This window comes from Lithobates pipiens, unplaced genomic scaffold, assembly GCF_037356315.1.
Source record: "Lithobates pipiens isolate NorthernLeopardFrog02 unplaced genomic scaffold, aLitPip1_a1.2 Scaffold_1, whole genome shotgun sequence".
In the NCBI taxonomy this organism is placed as follows: Eukaryota; Metazoa; Chordata; class Amphibia; order Anura; family Ranidae; genus Lithobates; species Lithobates pipiens.
This window is the reverse complement of record NW_027507685.1, coordinates 174546600-174566771: the sequence shown is the minus strand read 5'-3', so window position 1 is coordinate 174566771 and position 20172 is coordinate 174546600. Positions and strand designations below refer to the sequence as shown.

Here is a 20172-nt window from a genome sequence, read left to right as displayed (position 1 = left end):
TCAATGGTACTTGAAAAATGTGAATTCATCAAGGTCTTTCCCAACTCAGTAACCAGGCACTTCTCAGGATGCCACTTGCCGGCCCTCCTCTGAAGAGTCCTCCCCAGGTCACTTCCACGAGCTGTGGTGTCCCTCCAACCCCAGAGCACACCCGGGCACTGGGAATCCTCCCTCAGTTACTGCGCCTCAGACCAGCCGGTTCCGAGACTCGGGAACAGACGGATCTCTACCCCAGACCAGGCAGGTCTATCAGGGGCCACTGACAGGAACATGTTGCGGGATGTCGAAACACCCCGTGACCAGGACCCCTCACGGGGCTACCCTGGTCCTGGAACACAGACCCGACCACGCGGGTCTCACGAACGAACACCTCAGCACCTCTAACACGTGACCCACACCCGCTTAAGTACCCCCTCCCAGACTCCTCAGTGGGCCCTGGCACTCACACTGACTGGCTATGAGAAGGCTGATACCCAAACATCCAACCAGACCTGGTTCTGGCCTGTCATGTGCACCTCACCCTTCACATGACCAGACAGAACTTTCAAACACAGCCTGGCCAGACTGGTGTTAAGGCCTACCTACATAATTAACCCTCAGAACCTTTATTGTTCTGAGGCCAAAAACTAAATTTAAAATGTGTGTGACATTTGATCTCAAATGTCATCCGCTACAAATGGTAATATGACTTTCCTGTACTGCTTAAATAATTGCATTATAGCCCAATCCAATATTTTTGGGTGTGTAGCCAAAGGGCATGGCAGTTGTTAGATCCAGGTGACCTTTCCCCTACAAGACCCAGCAGCAGTTGATCGCACCCGGCACCTATGCAGCCTGTGCTACTTGTATGGCACCGATCATGCAATTATGATTCAGCTATGAGTGTAGCCATTGCAACATCCCAATGACAGCAGACTAAGATGGGGATGGGGATGGGGGATAGGCAGGAGCATGTGACAACAAACCAGGAATGCAATGCAGGGATGGACTAATGACTACTGACCTATCCTCCTGTTTATTTCCACACAGCTGGGAGGTGAGCACTGAATTGTCATTACCTAAGCTCATACATTACAGTTAAGCAGTTTGGGCAAGGGGAGGGGAGGAGACACATCATACAAACAAAACTAACCAGCCAGGTAATAGGGAACAGCTAACAGCCTGATGGAGGAGGAGGACAGACTGATGATAATCCAGAGTCTCCTCTCTCCCAAATCTCTTTCCAAATGTGTCTCGGTCAGTGCTACTATGACTTGACAGTTTCTCTCTTGCCCAGCGTACAAGCCTCAACCCTTCAGAGCCTGTAACTTTGATCGGAGCATCTGCAAGGGCATTCTAGTGGATAGTCTGGGAGAGCTACTGATCAAGGCCCATGAGTGATGCCATCAAGCTGGGTCTGGATGAAGATGGGACCAGAGTAGACACCGAGGACTTCTTTCAGTCAGTGCATAGTGGAGTTGTCTTCATGGCACTGACCAAAGGGCAGACATGGGAACTTTCCCAGACAGCAGGCTACCACAATTCCAAGTCCAGCAAGCCACAGGAGAAGATCAATGTGGTTTCGATTAGTTTCGACCTGTACAAGAATCATCCACAGGATTTCAATGAACGCATCAATGTCAAAGCCACACTCTATGGAGCATACACTGTCCTATGATCTTCAGTACTACAGCGCCAAGTACACTTACACTTAACTCCCACCATTTCTTCTAATTATCCTTCATGGAGCTCTCCTATAAATGTATAATGTTTTATTTACATTCAAATAGTATTAGTTAATTTTGTTTTTTGTTTTTTACATGATTGGATACAGATTCAGATAAAAAAGTCAGCCTTTTATTTTCTCTTAAACATCCTTTGTAAAGCTGATTTTACATCGTTATTTTTCAAACTGTAAATCATCGGGTTCAGCATAGGGACAACAGCTGTATTTAACAAGGCAAAGAGTTTGTTGTATGTTTTACTGTTCATTGAGGCCGATGCAATATACTGAAAGATAATTGTTATATATAACAATAGAACTACCATTATGTGTGAGGAACATGTATAGAAGGCTTTAAGTCTTCTGGTTTGAAAGCTTATGTGAAGGATACATAAGATAATGTACACATATGGGATGTAGGTAAAAAAAAATGAAATAGACAGGTGTAAAAGTCCAACTATAAATACATAAAGATCTAAAGAGGTTGTATCACTACATGTAATTTCTCTAAGTGGAAAAAATATCACAAAAATAGTGATTGATCACATTGGACTTGAAGCAAGTGAAGAGTGATAGTAAAAGAGTTAGAGGAATCATTTCCAAGAAATCCAACATCCAACAGACAGAGGCCAAGAGGACGCAACCTCTCCGACTCATGATCATGTAATAGTATAGAGGTTTACAGATGGCAACATATCGATCGTAACTCATGGCTGCCAAAATCCAAAACTGATCACACATTAATGAACATAAAACATGTATCTGGGCTAAGCAGGAAATATATGAAATTGATCTTTTTTTGGAAATAAATATTGTAAATATCTTGTGCAGAGCAGTTGTGGAGCAAGACAGGTCTAACGTAGATAAGTTGGCCAAGAAAAAGTACATTGGCGTATAAAGGTGACAATCTAGACACACCAGCAAAAGGGTGCTGATGTTACAACCAAGGGTGATGAGATAAATCAGAAGAATCAAAAGGAAGATCGGAAATTGTAACTCGGGAACATCTGAGATCCCTTTCAGTATGAATTCTGTTATAGTGTGGTTTTCAAAAGCCATAGGCTCTCCTTATTTCATGATCTAAAAATGCATTTATATAAATAAATTAGTTTAGCGTTGGAACAATTCACCAGACTATAGTTATTGCCTGATAACAGGGTAAAACTAAAATCAAACCATGCAGAGTATCTGTACAGAAATTGTTAACATTACATTTTTTTATTTTTTTAATATGGTGAGATCATTTCTTTTATTTGTCTTTATTAATTATAATTATTATTTCTATAGAAATTTTTGTGGAAAACAAGTATAAAATTTTTTTTTTTGGTTTGAATGAGAACTTTTCTTTCAATTTTCTTCAGATCTGTATTCTCAACTGTGACTCCATGGTGGATATTTCGACAAAGAAAAGTTTTTGGAGTATGAAAGTGGTAATTCAGGGACACCAGTAAAAGAGAGGTTATGTTGTTATGTTACCATCAAAGGGGTGAGAGAAGAACAAGAAGAAACATCAGAACCTGTAACTTGGGAACATCTGAAATCCCGTTGTATTGATTGTATAAATTCTACTATGGCAGGGGTAGGCAACCTTTTGAGCACAGTGTGCCGAAAAATGTTTTCAAAGAATCGAGTGTCCCGATTTTATAACAAAAAATGTCAACGTCACACTTTCGATCAAGAAAAAGATTTTTTATAAAGTGAATGCTGTAAGCTACTTGAGTAATAGTGACAAATTTACATCCTGCACTCTCACGCCTCAGATCAGCCCCAATTCATGCACCTTCACAGCTCAGATCACTGTCCCCCCTGAAAATCTGTTTCACCACTGTACTACCCTGCATATCTGTCTCGCCACTGTACTACCCTGCACATCTGGCCCACCACTGTACCCTCCTGCTCATTTGCACCACCACTGTACCCTCCCTGCTCACCTACCCCACCAATGTACCCCCTTTTTCATCTGCCCCACCCAGGGGCGTAACTAGAGATCACAGGGCCCCATAGCAAAATGTTGTATGGGCCCCCCCCCCACCAAAAAAAAATGAACTAATGCTATTAAACAACAGACTACCACACCCATGTGGCACAGTACCCAGGCAACAGCTTATATTAATTTTGAACAACAAAGTATGCAGTATACTGTATGCAGCCCCTGAAGGGAACACATTGCTGACCTCCAGGCCTTTTAACCAATTTCTGTTCTGTTATATAAAATGAAATAGTTCAACTCACCATAATGCAAAATCAGTGGGATCCCTGAGCGTGTCACTTGCCATCATCGCCTGCCACCAGATGCAGATTGTAACCTGTCAAACGTTGCGGAATGTCACCTACCACATGTTGCGGATTGTCCACTTGCCACATCCCAGATTGTCACTTGCCAAGTCACCTGCCACACATTATGGATTGTCACTTGCCACATCCTGGATTGTCACTTGCCACACATTATGGATTGTCACTTGCCACGTCCTGGATTGTCACTTGCCACGTCACTTGCCACACATTATGGATTGTCACTTGCCACGTCCTGGATTGTCACTTGCCACGTCACTTGCCACACATTATGGATTGTCACTTGCCACGTCCTGGATTGTCACTTGCCACACATTAAGGATTGTCACTTGTCACATCACCTGCTACACATTGCGGATTGTCCACTTGCCACGTCGCCTGCCACCAGATGCAGATTGTCACTTGTCACACTTTGCAGAATGTCACCTGCCACATGTTGCGGATTGTCCACTTGCCACGTCCCGGATTGTCACTTGCCACGTTACCTGCCACACATTACGGATTGTCACTTGCCATGTCCTAGATTGTCACTTGCCACGTCTCGGGTTGTCACTTGCCACGTCACCTGCCACACATTACGGATTGTCACTTGCCATGTCACCTGCCACACATTACGGATTGTCACTTGTCACGTCACGGATTTTCACTTGCCACGTCACCTGCCACATGTTACGGATTGTCACTTGCCACATCCAGGTTGTCACTTGCCACGTCACCTGCCACACATTACGGATTGTCACTTGCCATGTCCTAGATTGCCACACATTACAGATTGTCACTTACCACATCCTAGATTGTCACTTGCCACACATTATGGATTGTCACTTGCACGTCCCGGGTTGTCACTTGCCACGCCACCTGCCACACATTACGGATTGTCACTTGTCATGTCACGGATTTTCACTTGCCACGTCACCTGCCACATGTTACGGATTGTCACTTGCCACATCCAGGTTGTCCCTTGCCATGTCACCTGCCACACGTTACGGATTGTCACTTGCCACGTCCCTGGTTGTCACTTGCCACGTTGCCTGCCACACATTATGGATTGTCATTTGCCATGTCATGGATTTTCACTTGCCACATCACCTGCCACATGTTACGGATTGTCACTTGCCACATCCAGGTTGTCCCTTGCCATGTCACCTGCCACACGTTACGGATTGTCACTTGCCACGTCCCTGGTTGTCACTTGCCACGTTGCCTGCCACACATTATGGATTGTCATTTGCCATGTCATGGATTTTCACTTGCCACGTCACCTGCCACATGTTACGGATTGTCACTTGCCACATCCAGGTTGTCCCTTGCCATGTCACCTGCCACACGTTACGGATTGTCACTTGCCACGTCCCTGGTTGTCACTTGCCACGTTGCCTGCCACACATTATGGATTGTCATTTGCCATGTCATGGATTTTCACTTGCCACATCACCTGCCACATGTTACGGATTGTCACTTGCCACATCCAGGTTGTCACTTGCCATGTCACCTGCCACACGTTACGGATTGTCACTTGCCACGTCCCGGGTTGTCACTTGCCACGTCGCCTGCCACACATTATGGATTGTCACTTGCCATGTCACCTGCCACACGTTACGGATTGTCACTTGCCACATCCCGGGTTGTCACTTGCCACGTCGCCTGCCACACATTATGGATTGTCACTTGCTCTGCCACTTTCCTGCTGTGTCACAGAGTTAGGCAGCAGATTATCAGTCAGGCAGCAGAGAGATAATGTCATCTCTCTGCTTCCTGGCTGCCTGCACAGTGAGGGGGAACTGCACTACAGGGATGAGAGGGCAGCGAGAGATGATGTCATCTCTATGCTCCCCCGCCCGTCAGCTCCCTGATTGGCCAGCCCACTCATGCCCACTCTCATCTGCCTCCCAGTTCCACTATCACCCGCGGAGCCGCTCGCGGACCACCCGCGGAGCCGCTGACTACCCGCGGGCCACCCGCGGACCACCCGCGGAGCCGCGGACTACCCGCGGGCCGCCCGCGGACCACCCGCGGAGCCGCGGACCACCCGCGGACTACCCGCGGACCACCCGCGGACTACCCGCGGCCGCCCGCGGACCACCCGCGGACTACCCGCGGACCACCCGCGGAGCCGCGGGCCGCCCGCGGACCACCCGCGGACAGCCCGCTCTCACCCGCTATCTCCCGCGGAGCCATGGAGCCTATCCTCACCGGGCCCCACTTGACTGCGGGCCCCATAGCGCCCGCATGTGTTGCTATGGCGGTAGTTCCGCCACTGGCCCCACCAATGTACCCCCTTTCTCATGTGCCCCACCAATGTAACTTCCTGCACATCTGCCCCACCATTGTACCACCCTGCTCTTCTGTCCCACAACTGTAACCCCCTGCTCACCTGCCCCACCAATGTTCTCACTTTCTCATCTGCCCCACCACTGTACCTCCCTGCACATCTGCTCCACCGCCATACCCCCATGCTCTTCTGTCTCACCGCTGAACCATGTTCTCATGTGTCCTAACATTGAACTTATCTGCTCATCTGCTACACCACTGTAACCCCTTTTGTGATCTGCCCCATCACTGTACCTCCTGCACATCTGTCCCACCTCTGTTACCCCTGTTCTTCTGCCCCATCACTGTAACCCCCAGCTCATGTGTTCCACTGATGTACCTCCTTTCTCCTCTCCACCCCTCTGCCCCACCTCTGTACCCCCCTGCTCTTCTGCCCCACCGCTGTAAACCCCTGCTAATCTTTTCCACCAATGTACATCCTTTCTCCTCTGCCCCCCCTCTGTACCTCCTGTTCTACTGCCCAGCCACTGTAACCCCCTGCTCATCTGTCCGACCAATGCACCTCTTTTCACATCTGCCCCACCACTGTAACCCCCTTGCTTTTCTGTCCCACCGCTGAACCCCTTTCTCATCTGCCTCAACACTGAACCCCCTCTGTTCATATTTCCCACCACTGTAACCCCCTTCTTATCTGGCCCAACATTATGCCTTTTGCCTTACAGGTGTGCAAAAAAATAAATAAATTTGGGGGTATACAACTGCTTTAAGAGGGAAGTTTCAGGAAAAAATGTTTTTTTTAAATAAGGAACTTTGAAGCAAAATAAGGGTCAGTTTCCATCTGCAGCCTCACCATTGCCATCAATGCAGCCTGATCAATGCCCATCTGCAGCCTCACAAGTGCCATCAATGCAGCCTCATCAGTCCACATCAATGCAGCCTCATCAGTCCACATCAATGCAGCCTCACCATTACCATCAATGCAGCAGCCTCACCATTGCCATCAATGCAGCAGCCTCACCATTACCATCAATGCAGCAGCCTCGCCATTACCATCAATGCAGCAGCCTCGCCATTGCCATCAATGCAGCAGCCTCGCCATTGCCATCAATGCAGCAGCCTAGCCATTGCCATCAATGTAGCAGCCTTGCTATTGCCATCAATGCAGCAGCCCGATTGCTGCAGGGATACCCGCGATCGTCTCACAGGGCGGCTGAATGGGGAGATGCCGTTGTAAACAGCATCTCCCCGTTCTGCCTAGAAACAAGTAAGGCCGCGTACACACGCGGGGACTGTTCGCCCAACTTTGTCCGCTGAACAGTGTTTCGGCGGACAGTCCGCCCGTGTGTGGGCTTTCAGCGGACAGTTTCAGCGAACAGTCTGCTGAACAAAGTTTTTCGGAAATTCCGAAAAACTGTCCGCTGAAACTTGGTTTCAGCGAACAGTCCCCTCGTGTGTAGGCTTGTTCGTCAAACTAAGTTCCGCGCATACTCAGAAAGAATTTACAGGGCGGAAGCGCTCGGTCTTGTAAAACTAGTGTTCGTATTGAAGCTAGCATATTCGTCATGCTGCTAATTTTGTGGTTTTTTAATATAGCCCGTTCTTTCCTTCTTCTTAATGCAAGAAAAGTGAAGTAGCTTTGCTGCTTATATTCACACAGAGTTATACTACATGTTTTTATTCATCCTCATCCTATGATTAATCTTCCAATTATAGAAAAAATATATTCCAAATTAAAAAAAAAAACAAACAAACAAAAAAAACTATGAAAAAAAAAGAAAAAAAAAAAAAAAAATATATATATATATATATATATATATATATATATATATTTATTTCAGAAAAAAAAATAGAATTTATCTATTACTATATATTTTTGGAACTACTATTGTCATTTTTTTTTTTTTTTGGTGGGGGGTTTGAAACAAGATGGACTTGCATTTTTTTGGGCCAAGCAGGACTATGCAAGTAGAGATAGATAGATAGATAGATAGATAGATAGATAGATAGATAGATAGATAGATACCCAAACCAGCATTTTAGCTTACACATGATTGCATGTTCAAAATCAGCAGAGCTTCCCCTCATTTCAAATGTTAAGCCTCACATTTACAGCGACTGCACTTCCAAGTGCACTTGCAGTGCTTTAAAAATTGCACTTGAAGTTAGCATATTTACATGAACGTGTGTTTTGTAAATAACCCCCAGAGTCTTTTGACATGTATCTGCCTACTCACAAATAAACTTTGTTTTTTAAGCCAAAATTATACAAAAATATTGAAAAAAAAAAAAAAAAAACATACAAGATTTTTTGGAAATAATAAATTTTTATTTTCCCTCAGAACCAAAAAAAATCAAGAGGGAGGCAACACTGGAGACAATTTTGGCGTTTGTGAAGCCTTTTGTCCCCCAGGCACACATCAAGTGAGTGGCCACCAAAATTCCGAACCTGTGTAGCATGTAAATAGGGAGCACAACCAGGTCCTAGAATCCCAAAGACCAGGAACAGCAGCAGATGAGATCTATGTCCCCAGACTGTGGTACTACAACAGCCTGCGTCTTCTTTCAGAGCAGACTGAAGCCAGGCAGTCACTTGCGACTCTTCCGTCTAGCCTTCCCTCCACGCGCCGCTGGAGGCTGTGCCTCTGGTGGTGGAGTTGTGGTAGGAGGAGGAGGAGGAGGAGGAGCAGTAGGGTCTGAGTTGTAAAGCTTGGTGGTGGGTGTGAGCTCACCCTTCAGACCCCGTTGTATGGCATCAAAAAAGATTGCCTCACACAAGTTTCTTTGTGGTTTGTCCATTTCTTGGAGCTTGCTAGCCAGATAAGTGGCATAGGCCTCCTCCGGATTGGGGGGTTTGGACAAAATCTGTGTGGCTTGCCGTATCAGCACCAAGGACTCCTCCTCTGTACGGGTCATCCTCCTGGGCCTTTTGCTGGCTAGGCGGAGGGGAGGGACCTGGCTTTCAGTCCGGCTCCTGCTGGGCCCAGCTAGCTCTTGTGTGTGGCTGGTCCCGGCCTCCTCCTCCATACCACTGGTCCCGACCTCCTCCTGGGTGAGCTCATCCTGTGTAAAAAAACAAAACAATCACTAACTAAAATATGTCTATATTTAGAAATCATCAATCACTAACAATTTTACAGTTCTCACTTGCAAATACATTTGTCTTGAAATACAAAAGGCTATCATTTTGACACCATCATTTTTCCATCAGTTCACCAAGATTTGAGCCACATTTGTGTAAACTACTGTATCCTTCTATCTAATTTAATTTGTGATGAAATCCTAGATTTGGAAGCAATTCAAACATTGAACTTTACATCATTAATATTTGAGCAATCAAAACTTTAGAAACTAAAATATACCTGGCTCCAGCTAGGCGCATCAACTTCGTCCAGCAAGGAAGGGTCTGGATCTTCCAGGGATGGCTCACCTGAGATGGAGGGAAGGGTGGAGGGACGGGTAGACGGAAGAGTCGAAAGTGACGACCTGGCTTCTGACGTGTCATCCAGAAAACGCAGCCTGTCATAATACCACAGCCTAGGTACATAGACCTGACCTGCTGCTGATCCTGATGTTTGGGACTCTAGGATCTTTCTTTGCTCCCGCCTATACACGCTACGCAGGTTCTTAATTTTGTTGTTCACAAAGTCAGTGTCTGCCTGGGGGACTCGGGTTTTCACAAACGCCAAAACTGTCTCCAGTGTCTTCTTCCGGGCAGCACGGATTGGATATTGGGGGTGTTTTGTATCCCACAGATTGCTGTGCGACTCAACTAAATCAAGAAAGGTTGAAAGGAAGGCCTCCTCCTTAAAGGGGTCTGCAGTATACTTTTGCATTTTCTGAAAAAAAAAAAAAAAAAAAGTCAGACCAAATGCACACTATATTGTGACAATGTAGGCGAGACACACACTACTACACACGCTACCCCACACACACACACACATACACTACCCCCCCCCCCCCCCCCCACACACACACACACACACACACACACACACACACACACACACACACAGTACCCCCCCCCACACACACACACACACACACTACCCCTCCCACATACACACTACCCCTCCCACACACACAAACACTCCCCCCCCCACACACACTCTACACACACTACTGCCCCATACACACACACACACACACACACACTACCCCTCCCACACACACAAACACCCCCCCCCCACACACACACACTCTACACACACTACTGCCCCATACACACACACACACACACACACACACACACACTACCCCTCCCACACACACAACCCCCCCCCCCACACACACACACACACACACAAACACTCCCACACACACACACACACACACACACACACACTAGCCCCACCCCCCTATACACCCACCCCCACACTACCACACAAAACACCAAGCCCACTCAACCACCAACCCACATAGAAATCAATTAAACATCAATAAGAATAAAATTCAATATGCATATCCCTAACGCAGGCTTTAAATTAACCGAAAATAAAATGATAACTATCTTACCGTCGCGTGTAGCACTCGCTGCTCCCGTTCGGACAAGCGTACAGCCTCGCGGTAACGCTTTATATACGGCGCATGCGCTCAGGCTCCGCCTGCGTCGCCCGCCCCTGACGTTCCTTGCGACCGCGTTTCCCCGCCCCTTTTACCCTCCTTATGCTGTGGGTGTATGAGAGTAGAAAATGGCGGACGCAAATTCTAGGAGCAGCGTGAGCAGCGCGGAGGAAAGCCATGGGCCCCATGCTTCAGGAGCAAGGAGGAGATATAAGGCCACCAATATGGCCTTCGAAGAGATGGTGGAGATGGTGGCTATCTTAAAAAGGGAGGATTATGATGGGGAACATGGCCCTTACCCAAAACCTAATGTCCGGAAAAGCGCCATCTTGAACGAGGTAGTCACAGCCTTGGAGACAAAATTTGGGGTACGAAGAGGAAAGGACCAGCTGCGGAAACGATGGTCGGACATCAAGTCCAGGGAGCCGGACCAATATTACCGCATCAAAAAGGTCCTGAAAAAAAGTGAGTAAACTCCGCGTTTCTCGTGACTGTCGGACATAATCGTTTGATTTGATCGTAATCGTTCGTGTAGATAGTGTATGTAAATCTGGCGGATTTGATCGTAGGCGTTCGTGTAGATAGTGTATGTAAAACTTGCGGATTTGATCGTAATCGTTCGTGTAGATAGTGACTGTAGATCTGGCGGATTTTATATTAATCGTTCGTGTAGGCGTTGTATTATGAAAATATGGCGCATATGGTTTTCGTATATGTGGGCGTAAATAGCATGAATTTGTGTATGGTGTAAATTTATCTGGTGTTGGATTAGATTTTAATTAGTTATTATTTTTTTTGTATTGTTCATGATAAACTGAATTGTCACACTCAGTTTATAGGATATACATTTTTACTAAAGTTTCATAAATGTATTCAGTGCAATGTAGACTCAATTAAAAAAATGAGATAGATAGATAGATAAAATGCTGGTTCAACATCTGGACTAGGAAATTTTTATAAGTGTAGTTTGGGCCTTCATAGAACATTTTTGACATAATCACACACAGGTACTCCAGGCGTTGATTCGAGTGTGTCCGTCTGTGAAACTTGGACAAAAGATATAAAGTATCACAGTTTGGTTAAAGGCTAGGTTCACATTGCTGCAATGTACGAGATCAAATGTGATTTGCACCGCACTGCAGTGCAAATCACATGTGATCTCTGTGTGATGCGATTTCAGCCATGCATATAGTATGGCTGAATTTACATCGCATCCGGACAAAACTTGTACATGAATAAAAATAAAAGGGGTAGGTTGCGCTAAGGAACTTATGAGCGAATCCACATAAAATATAAAAAAAGGAAAATAGGTAAGAGCTGCCTCTATTACTATCCACCTGGTGGGGTGGAAAATGTTAGATAAAGGAGTGCTATGAATAGATCTGGCGCTATACCTGTGTATCAGAAACTTAATTAATGTGCTAAATTAAATTTAAAATTTGTTACATTAATCCGGTGTGTAAGAGTTGGTGTGCAATATATTAGTGTTGGGATAAAGTATAAAATATAAACTGTAGGTGGGAAGTAAAAACTCAAAAATATATGTGTATAAATTGTTAAAAATTTACCAGCATGCTGGCTGGAAAATAAAATATTGTCTCAGGTGCGATAAACCTAAATGGGTGATTACCTTATGCACTCTTAATCACATGAATACCTTAAACATGTGAACTACTTAATAAATCAGGTAAAAATATTACATGTAAATATGAACCATAAACATAATACAATTGTGCACAAATGTGACAAATAAAATCTATGCGTGCAATAATACAATTGTGCACAAATGTGACAAATAAAATCTATGCGTGCAATACTAAAATGTACAATAAATCCGTGATAAATATCAATACCCCACGTGAAACATGCCAAATATTACGAGTGAAAAAAGAAAAATTGAAAATGGAAATAAATTTAAAAGGAGGTGAAAAAATTCCAGAAATAGAATAAAATAAAAAAAAAAAAAAAAGGAAAATAAAAAATATTAAAAATAAAAATAAAGAATTTTTTTAGGTATTTGTCCCAAGTAATAAAAATATAAAAATATAAAAATGTGTACAAAGAGAAAAAAAGGGGGAGTAAAAAAGAAGCAAAAAAGCACAGTCTCTGATGCAGTGCAGTTAATGGTGGTTTTCCCGTAGATACAGGAGGGGATGTGATGGATCCAAACAACTAATCTTCATGCATTGTGGGCACTTATAGGATGTACTCTCACCAGAAAAATAACCCCATCCGGGGTGGATCAGCCTTCACAGTATAAGCTACCGTGTCGCTCTCTGGCTTGCTTCAGATAGGCTGTTGAGGATCCCTCGTTATTTCCAGGTGGAGTGTGCCTCAGTATATATATTGAAAGAGAGGACCATACATAGTGTGATACTGTATAAATCACTTTATTAAGAAGATACTAAAAATTACTCACACTTTTGAAAGAAGAAAATGGCTTGAATAAATGCAGTATAAAGGTGCAGTGTGAAAGGTATGGAAGCTGCTGAGAGCGTTCCGTTCGTCTTCCACGCCGTAGTGTAAAGGTACAGTGTTAAAGGTATGGAAGCTGCTGAGAGCGTTCCGTTCGTCTTCCACGCCGACTGTATTGGAAGTGTGTATTCGATAGGCCACGCCCTACGCGTTTCGTCACTGGGACGTCATCCGGAGCGGCCATCTTTACACACCTCACGCTCTTTATAGGACACAATACACCTATCGCGCATGCGCGGACGACCGCCGCCATTTTTGCTGTGGGAATGCCCATATGTCAAATAGAGCGCGGTGGTGATTGTGTTCCTATAACTATCCTACATAGTGTTCTGCCGTTTTTAGCCCGCTGTTGGATTTTATATATACAGAGCTTGTATGTGTATGTATTTGTTAATAAACAGTTACTCTGCTTACTTAAAACCAAATATAGATTACACATAAATATGGTGAATACAGATTGCAATTAAAAACCCATAATAAAGAATCCATGATAAAAAATACAAATAGGTGACATTAATTGCAATTGAAAACCAATAATAAAAGCAATGGTAGAAGATAATGGTAAAAACATACAAATAGGCGACATTAATAATAGCGTACTATAAAAATGGACCATACTATAAGATGTTATTCTAAATGATCAGTGGTGGCAATAAGCGGATAAGATTTGGATTTTTGTTATGTAATGTGGAGGGAAAGAACGATATATGATAAAAACCTATGTATGTAAAAATAGCTGGGAAAATTAAGATCAATTTAAATAAAATTGGAAATAAATTGAAGATGAAATAAAATTAACATGAATGAAAATCAGAATGAGCTATGGGAATTGGTAATAAAAATTGAAGGATATGTAGAAAAATAACTTGGTGTAAGATGTTTTATAGCTACGTAAATATATGTATCCAAAAAAGAGGGATATTTTAATGGTTGAGTATGCCCTTCTTTGATTGTTATTTTTCTGGTTGAAATGATGGTTTGGAATATTCATTGGTTGAATAGATAACATTCGACCCTCGACATTCGACCCTCTATGCTGTAATTACTATTCGACCCATATTTCTATGCTTATTTTTTCTCAATGATAATATAAGCGAAAATATACTCTTGTTGTATAGGCTGGTAGGCAACATTCGATCCCAATTATTATAGACTACATTCGACCCCAGAATGTTTTAAACTGTATTCGATCAGGAGTTTAGCACTGAATAGTGTTATTTTCGATAATCGTGTGGATGGGGTTGTATTCAAAATTAAAATAAAATAAAATTTAAATGTGAGGACTTTGTGTAAAAATAAATTAAAAAATTAAAAATTAATTAATTTATTAAAATTTAAAATTAAATTAAAAATTAAAAATTGGTTATAAAACAGTTCAGATCCAGGTCTATGTTCATTCCTGCTGGATGTAAACTTTCTAAATTAAAAATCCACTTTGTTTCATTCTGTGAAATCTTTTTAGTCAAGTCTTCGCCTCTCCAGTGTCCCTTCACTTTGTCAATGGCATAAAAAATCATTTGATTGGGATCTTGGTTGTGAAAATCTCTAAAATGCCGCGAGACACTATGTTTGTCGTATCCCTTCTTAATGTTTTTAATGTGTTCGCCAATTCTTATATGTAGTTCCCGTGTTGTTCTGCCTACATATTGTTTGCGGCACGGGCATTCTATGACGTATGTCACATGCGTGCTCTTACAGGAAATCAATTCTTTTATAAGGAATGATCTTCCATTGGTGACTGACATGAATTTAGTGGTTTTCCTTTGGGTTTTTTTGCTTTTACGACATGGGAGACATTGTCCACACTTGAAGAAACCTTTTAGATGTTTACTGATTGTTATATATCGTGGAGGGTCGATCGTGTTTTTAACCAATTTATTTCTTAGATTGGGGGCCTTCTTGTAAATGAACGCAGGATTATTAGGTAATAATTTCTTTAGCGTTTCGTCTGTTTTAAGAATTGGCCAATGTGTTTTTATAATCTTTTCTATTTGTTTATGGTGTCTGCTGAAACCTGTAAGGAAGGCCATTTCTATATTGTTCTTGTTTCTGGCGGTCGTTTTGTCCTCTATTAATTTCTTTCTCTCGGTTTTCGTTATAATCTCTTTGAGGGCTCTGAGATAGGGTTCCTTATATCCTTTTTGTATGAATCTTCTAATAATAACCTCTGCTTGTGCGTCAAAGTCCTCTCTTTTGGTACAGTTTCTGTATATTCTTAGGAGTTGTCCTTTGGGTATGTTGCCTATCCATCTTGGGTGGTGGCAACTTGACGTGGGTATATACCCATTTCTGTCCGTAGCCTTAAAGAAGGTTTTTGTGCCCAATGATCCTTCAGACTTGAAAATTTGTAAGTCTAAGTAGTCTATGCTTTGAGTGTCATGTTTTCCTGTAAATGTGATGCCATAAATGTTAGAATTTATTTCTTCCAGGAAGGACCGTAATTCATCTTGGGAACCTCCCCAGACTATTAAAATGTCGTCTATGTATCTCCTATACATTTTTAAATTCGCTCTGGGGGTTCCGTAGATTTGCTCCTCCTCCCAATGATCCAGGAATAGATTTGCTACACTGGGTGCGTACTTAGCCCCCATAGCGACTCCCTTGGTTTGAACATAATATTTGTCTTGGTACCAGAAGTGGTTATGTTTCATCGCCAGGTCTAGTCCTTCAAGTACATAATCTATTTGTTCCTGTTTTAAGTCTGATCTTCTATGGAGGGCCCATTCTACCGCATTGAAACCGTCCTTCTGTTTAATATTGGTATATAGAGAGTTGACGTCAATAGTGACTAATAGGTCTTCTTCCTCAATTTTAATGTTATCCAATTCCTTTAGCAGTTGTCTGCTGTCTCTCAGATAAGATTTGCCTTTGGTTACCAGCGGTTGTAAAAAACCGTCCACATATGCTCCTAATCTTGAGAAAAGGGAGTCAATCCCGCTTACTATGGGTCTCCCCGGGGGTTGCGTTTGGCTCTTATGGATTTTTGGGACATAGTAAATTACAGGAGTTTTTGGTGCTTTTGGGATTAGATATTGGGCTTCTTTTTTGTTAAGTATCCCTTTGTTTAGGCCTTTTTGAACATAGCTCTTCAGTTTGTTTCTGTATGCCGTTTTCGGATTTTTCTTTAGTTGTAGATAAGTGTCCGGAATATTTAAGAGATTGGCCATTTCCTGTTCATAATCCTTTTTGTTAAGTATGACCAGTCCACCTCCCTTGTCCGCTGGTCTTATGACTATATCCTTCTTTTTCTCTAACTGTTTTATGGTTTTCCAGATGTCCTTCTTCTTAGAGGGTTTGATGGTTAATTCCCTAATATCTCTTTCAACTAGTTTTTTAAAAACTTTAATTCCCTCGTTTTGTTGCTGGTTGGGGTTAAAAGTTGAATTATTTCTCAGCTCAGAATGTTTAAAATTTGTTTGCTCTTTTTCTTTCCCTGAATATGTGTTGTTGGCAAAGAATTTTTTAATGTTTAATTTCCTGATGAATTTTTGTAAGTCGATAAAAGTTTCAAATTTATCCAAATTCTTATCCGGCGCATATTTCAAGCCTAAGTCAAGTACTTTGAGTTCCTCCTCGCTGAAAGTGGTCCCGCTTAGATTGTATATACCTTCACCTAATATTCTCGCCTTCTTTTTCTTGAGGCCTCCTCGTTTGCCCCTCTTTCGTTTCCTTCTGCCCATCTTGGAGGTCTGTATTCTCTCCTCTGGTTCTCTCGGTAGTCCTGTTGTGCTGGATATTCTTCTCTCATGTTTCCTGGGCCTGTCCACCTGGGGTTCCATCCTCCATTCCTCCTCGGAGGTCCCTGGTGTTGGTTTCTTGATGGATATCGGAAAGGCCTCCAGCCGTTTCTTGGTCCAAATGGGGGATTTCTCGGTGGTCTGTGTCCTTGTCCCCCGTGAAAAGGACCATTGTGGTGCCTATTCTGGAAGGGGGTGGTTTGGGGGTATCTTCTGAGGGGGGAGTACCTATTGTGATGACTTGGGATATTATAAGGGTCCGGGTGTGGCTGTGGGACATATCTAGGAGTATCCCATTCTCTTCTGTCACGGTTTGCATTATGATTGGTTTCTGATCCTCGATAGTTAGGTGTATGAGGTTCTGTCACTCTGATTGCTCTGTTAGGTGTTTGAGTGGGTTGTTGCCATTCCGCATCTTCTCCATTTCCTTGGTCTTCATCTGGGTCATCTCCCATGGAAATGTTGTTGTTCTCATCTGTATAAGTGGTGTCCATTTGCCACTTATAAATTTGCTGATTTTTATAGTCCAATACATCCCTTCGAAATTTTTTCTGCTTTTTTTGTTGGACTTCTTTGTCATATTTTTTAATTGCTTCTTGTAGATTTTTCTCCTTCTCCTTGTATTCAGTAGTCTCTTTATAGGGTGATAGTTGTTCTTTGATGTGTGAAATCTCTACTTCAATATTTTTGAGTTTGACTTGTCTTCTAAGTACAATCTTTTGTAATAGCAGAGTTTCACTTTCATTGAAAAATTTGAACCAATCTTCCATTAAATGTTTATCGTTGAGAGCATCATTGGGGGAAACATCCCATCTGAGTCTCCTGGGGGTGATTTTTGCTGAGATGTACATCTCCAAAATGGCTATGTCCCACCATACTCTTAATTGTTTTTCTAAACTGTGTTTTAATTGTTTGAACAAGCTGTCTAAATCCTGTCTATTGGCTACATGTTCTTGGTTAAAAATTTCCATAAGATTAATAGCTCTACTATCCACGTATTTAAAAAGATCCATTGCTGCAACCTGTTATTGGGAGTCAAAAAGGCTCCGAATAAAAGAATAAAAATAAAAGGGGTAGGTTGCGCTAAGGAACTTATGAGCGAATCCACATAAAATATAAAAAAAGGAAAATAGGTAAGAGCTGCCTCTATTACTATCCACCTGGTGGGGTGGAAAATGTTAGATAAAGGAGTGCTATGAATAGATCTGGCGCTATACCTGTGTATCAGAAACTTAATTAATGTGCTAAATTAAATTTAAAATTTGTTACATTAATGCGGTGTGTAAGAGTTGGTGTGCAATATATTAGTGTTGGGATAAAGTATAAAATATAAACTGTAGGTGGGAAGTAAAAACTCAAAAATATATGTGTATAAATTGTTAAAAATTTACCAGCATGCTGGCTGGAAAATAAAATATTGTCTCAGGTGCGATAAACCTAAATGGGTGATTACCTTATGCACTCTTAATCACATGAATACCTTAAACATGTGAACTACTTAATAAATCAGGTAAAAATATTACATGTAAATATGAACCATAAACATAATACAATTGTGCACAAATGTGACAAATAAAATCTATGCGTGCAATAATACAATTGTGCACAAATGTGACAAATAAAATCTATGCGTGCAATACTAAAATGTACAATAAATCCGTGATAAATATCAATACCCCACGTGAAACATGCCAAATATTACGAGTGAAAAAAGAAAAATTGAAAATGGAAATAAATTTAAAAGGAGGTGAAAAAATTCCAGAAATAGAATAAAATAAAAAAAAAAAAAAAAAAAAAAAAAAAAAAAAAATGGACATCTGGAAAACCATAAAACAGTTAGAGAAAAAGAAGGATATAGTCATAAGACCAGCGGACAAGGGAGGTGGACTGGTCATACTTAACAAAAAGGATTATGAACAGGAAATGGCCAATCTCTTAAATATTCCGGACACTTATCTACAACTAAAGAAAAATCCGAAAACGGCATACAGAAACAAACTGAAGAGCTATGTTCAAAAAGGCCTAAACAAAGGGATACTTAACAAAAAAGAAGCCCAATATCTAATCCCAAAAGCACCAAAAACTCCTGTAATTTACTATGTCCCAAAAATCCATAAGAGCCAAACGCAACCCCCGGGGAGACCCATAGTAAGCGGGATTGACTCCCTTTTCTCAAGATTAGGAGCATATGTGGACGGTTTTTTACAACCGCTGGTAACCAAAGGCAAATCTTATCTGAGAGACAGCAGACAACTGCTAAAGGAATTGGATAACATTAAAATTGAGGAAGAAGACCTATTAGTCACTATTGACGTCAACTCTCTATATACCAATATTAAACAGAAGGACGGTTTCAATGCGGTAGAATGGGCCCTCCATAGAAGATCAGACTTAAAACAGGAACAAATAGATTATGTACTTGAAGGACTAGACCTGGCGATGAAACATAACCACTTCTGGTACCAAGACAAATATTATGTTCAAACCAAGGGAGTCGCTATGGGGGCTAAGTACGCACCCAGTGTAGCAAATCTATTCCTGGATCATTGGGAGGAGGAGCAAATCTACGGAACCCCCAGAGCGAATTTAAAAATGTATAGGAGATACATAGACGACATTTTAATAGTCTGGGGAGGTTCCCAAGATGAATTACGGTCCTTCCTGGAAGAAATAAATTCTAACATTTATGGCATCACATTTACAGGAAAACATGACACTCAAAGCATAGACTACTTAGACTTACAAATTTTCAAGTCTGAAGGATCATTGGGCACAAAAACCTTCTTTAAGGCTACGGACAGAAATGGGTATATACCCACGTCAAGTTGCCACCACCCAAGATGGATAGGCAACATACCCAAAGGACAACTCCTAAGAATATACAGAAACTGTACCAAAAGAGAGGACTTTGACGCACAAGCAGAGGTTATTATTAGAAGATTCATACAAAAAGGATATAAGGAACCCTATCTCAGAGCCCTCAAAGAGATTATAACGAAAACCGAGAGAAAGAAATTAATAGAGGACAAAACGACCGCCAGAAACAAGAACAATATAGAAATGGCCTTCCTTACAGGTTTCAGCAGACACCATAAACAAATAGAAAAGATTATAAAAACACATTGGCCAATTCTT

At 42.3% G+C, this 20172-nt stretch overlaps 1 pseudogene; it reads left to right on the top strand.

Moving 5' to 3' along the window:
- Window positions 1–1164: 1164 nt before the first annotated feature.
- LOC143987567 (lipid transferase CIDEC pseudogene) lies at window positions 1165–1694 on the top strand (annotated as a pseudogene).
- Window positions 1695–20172: the final 18478 nt, after the last annotated feature.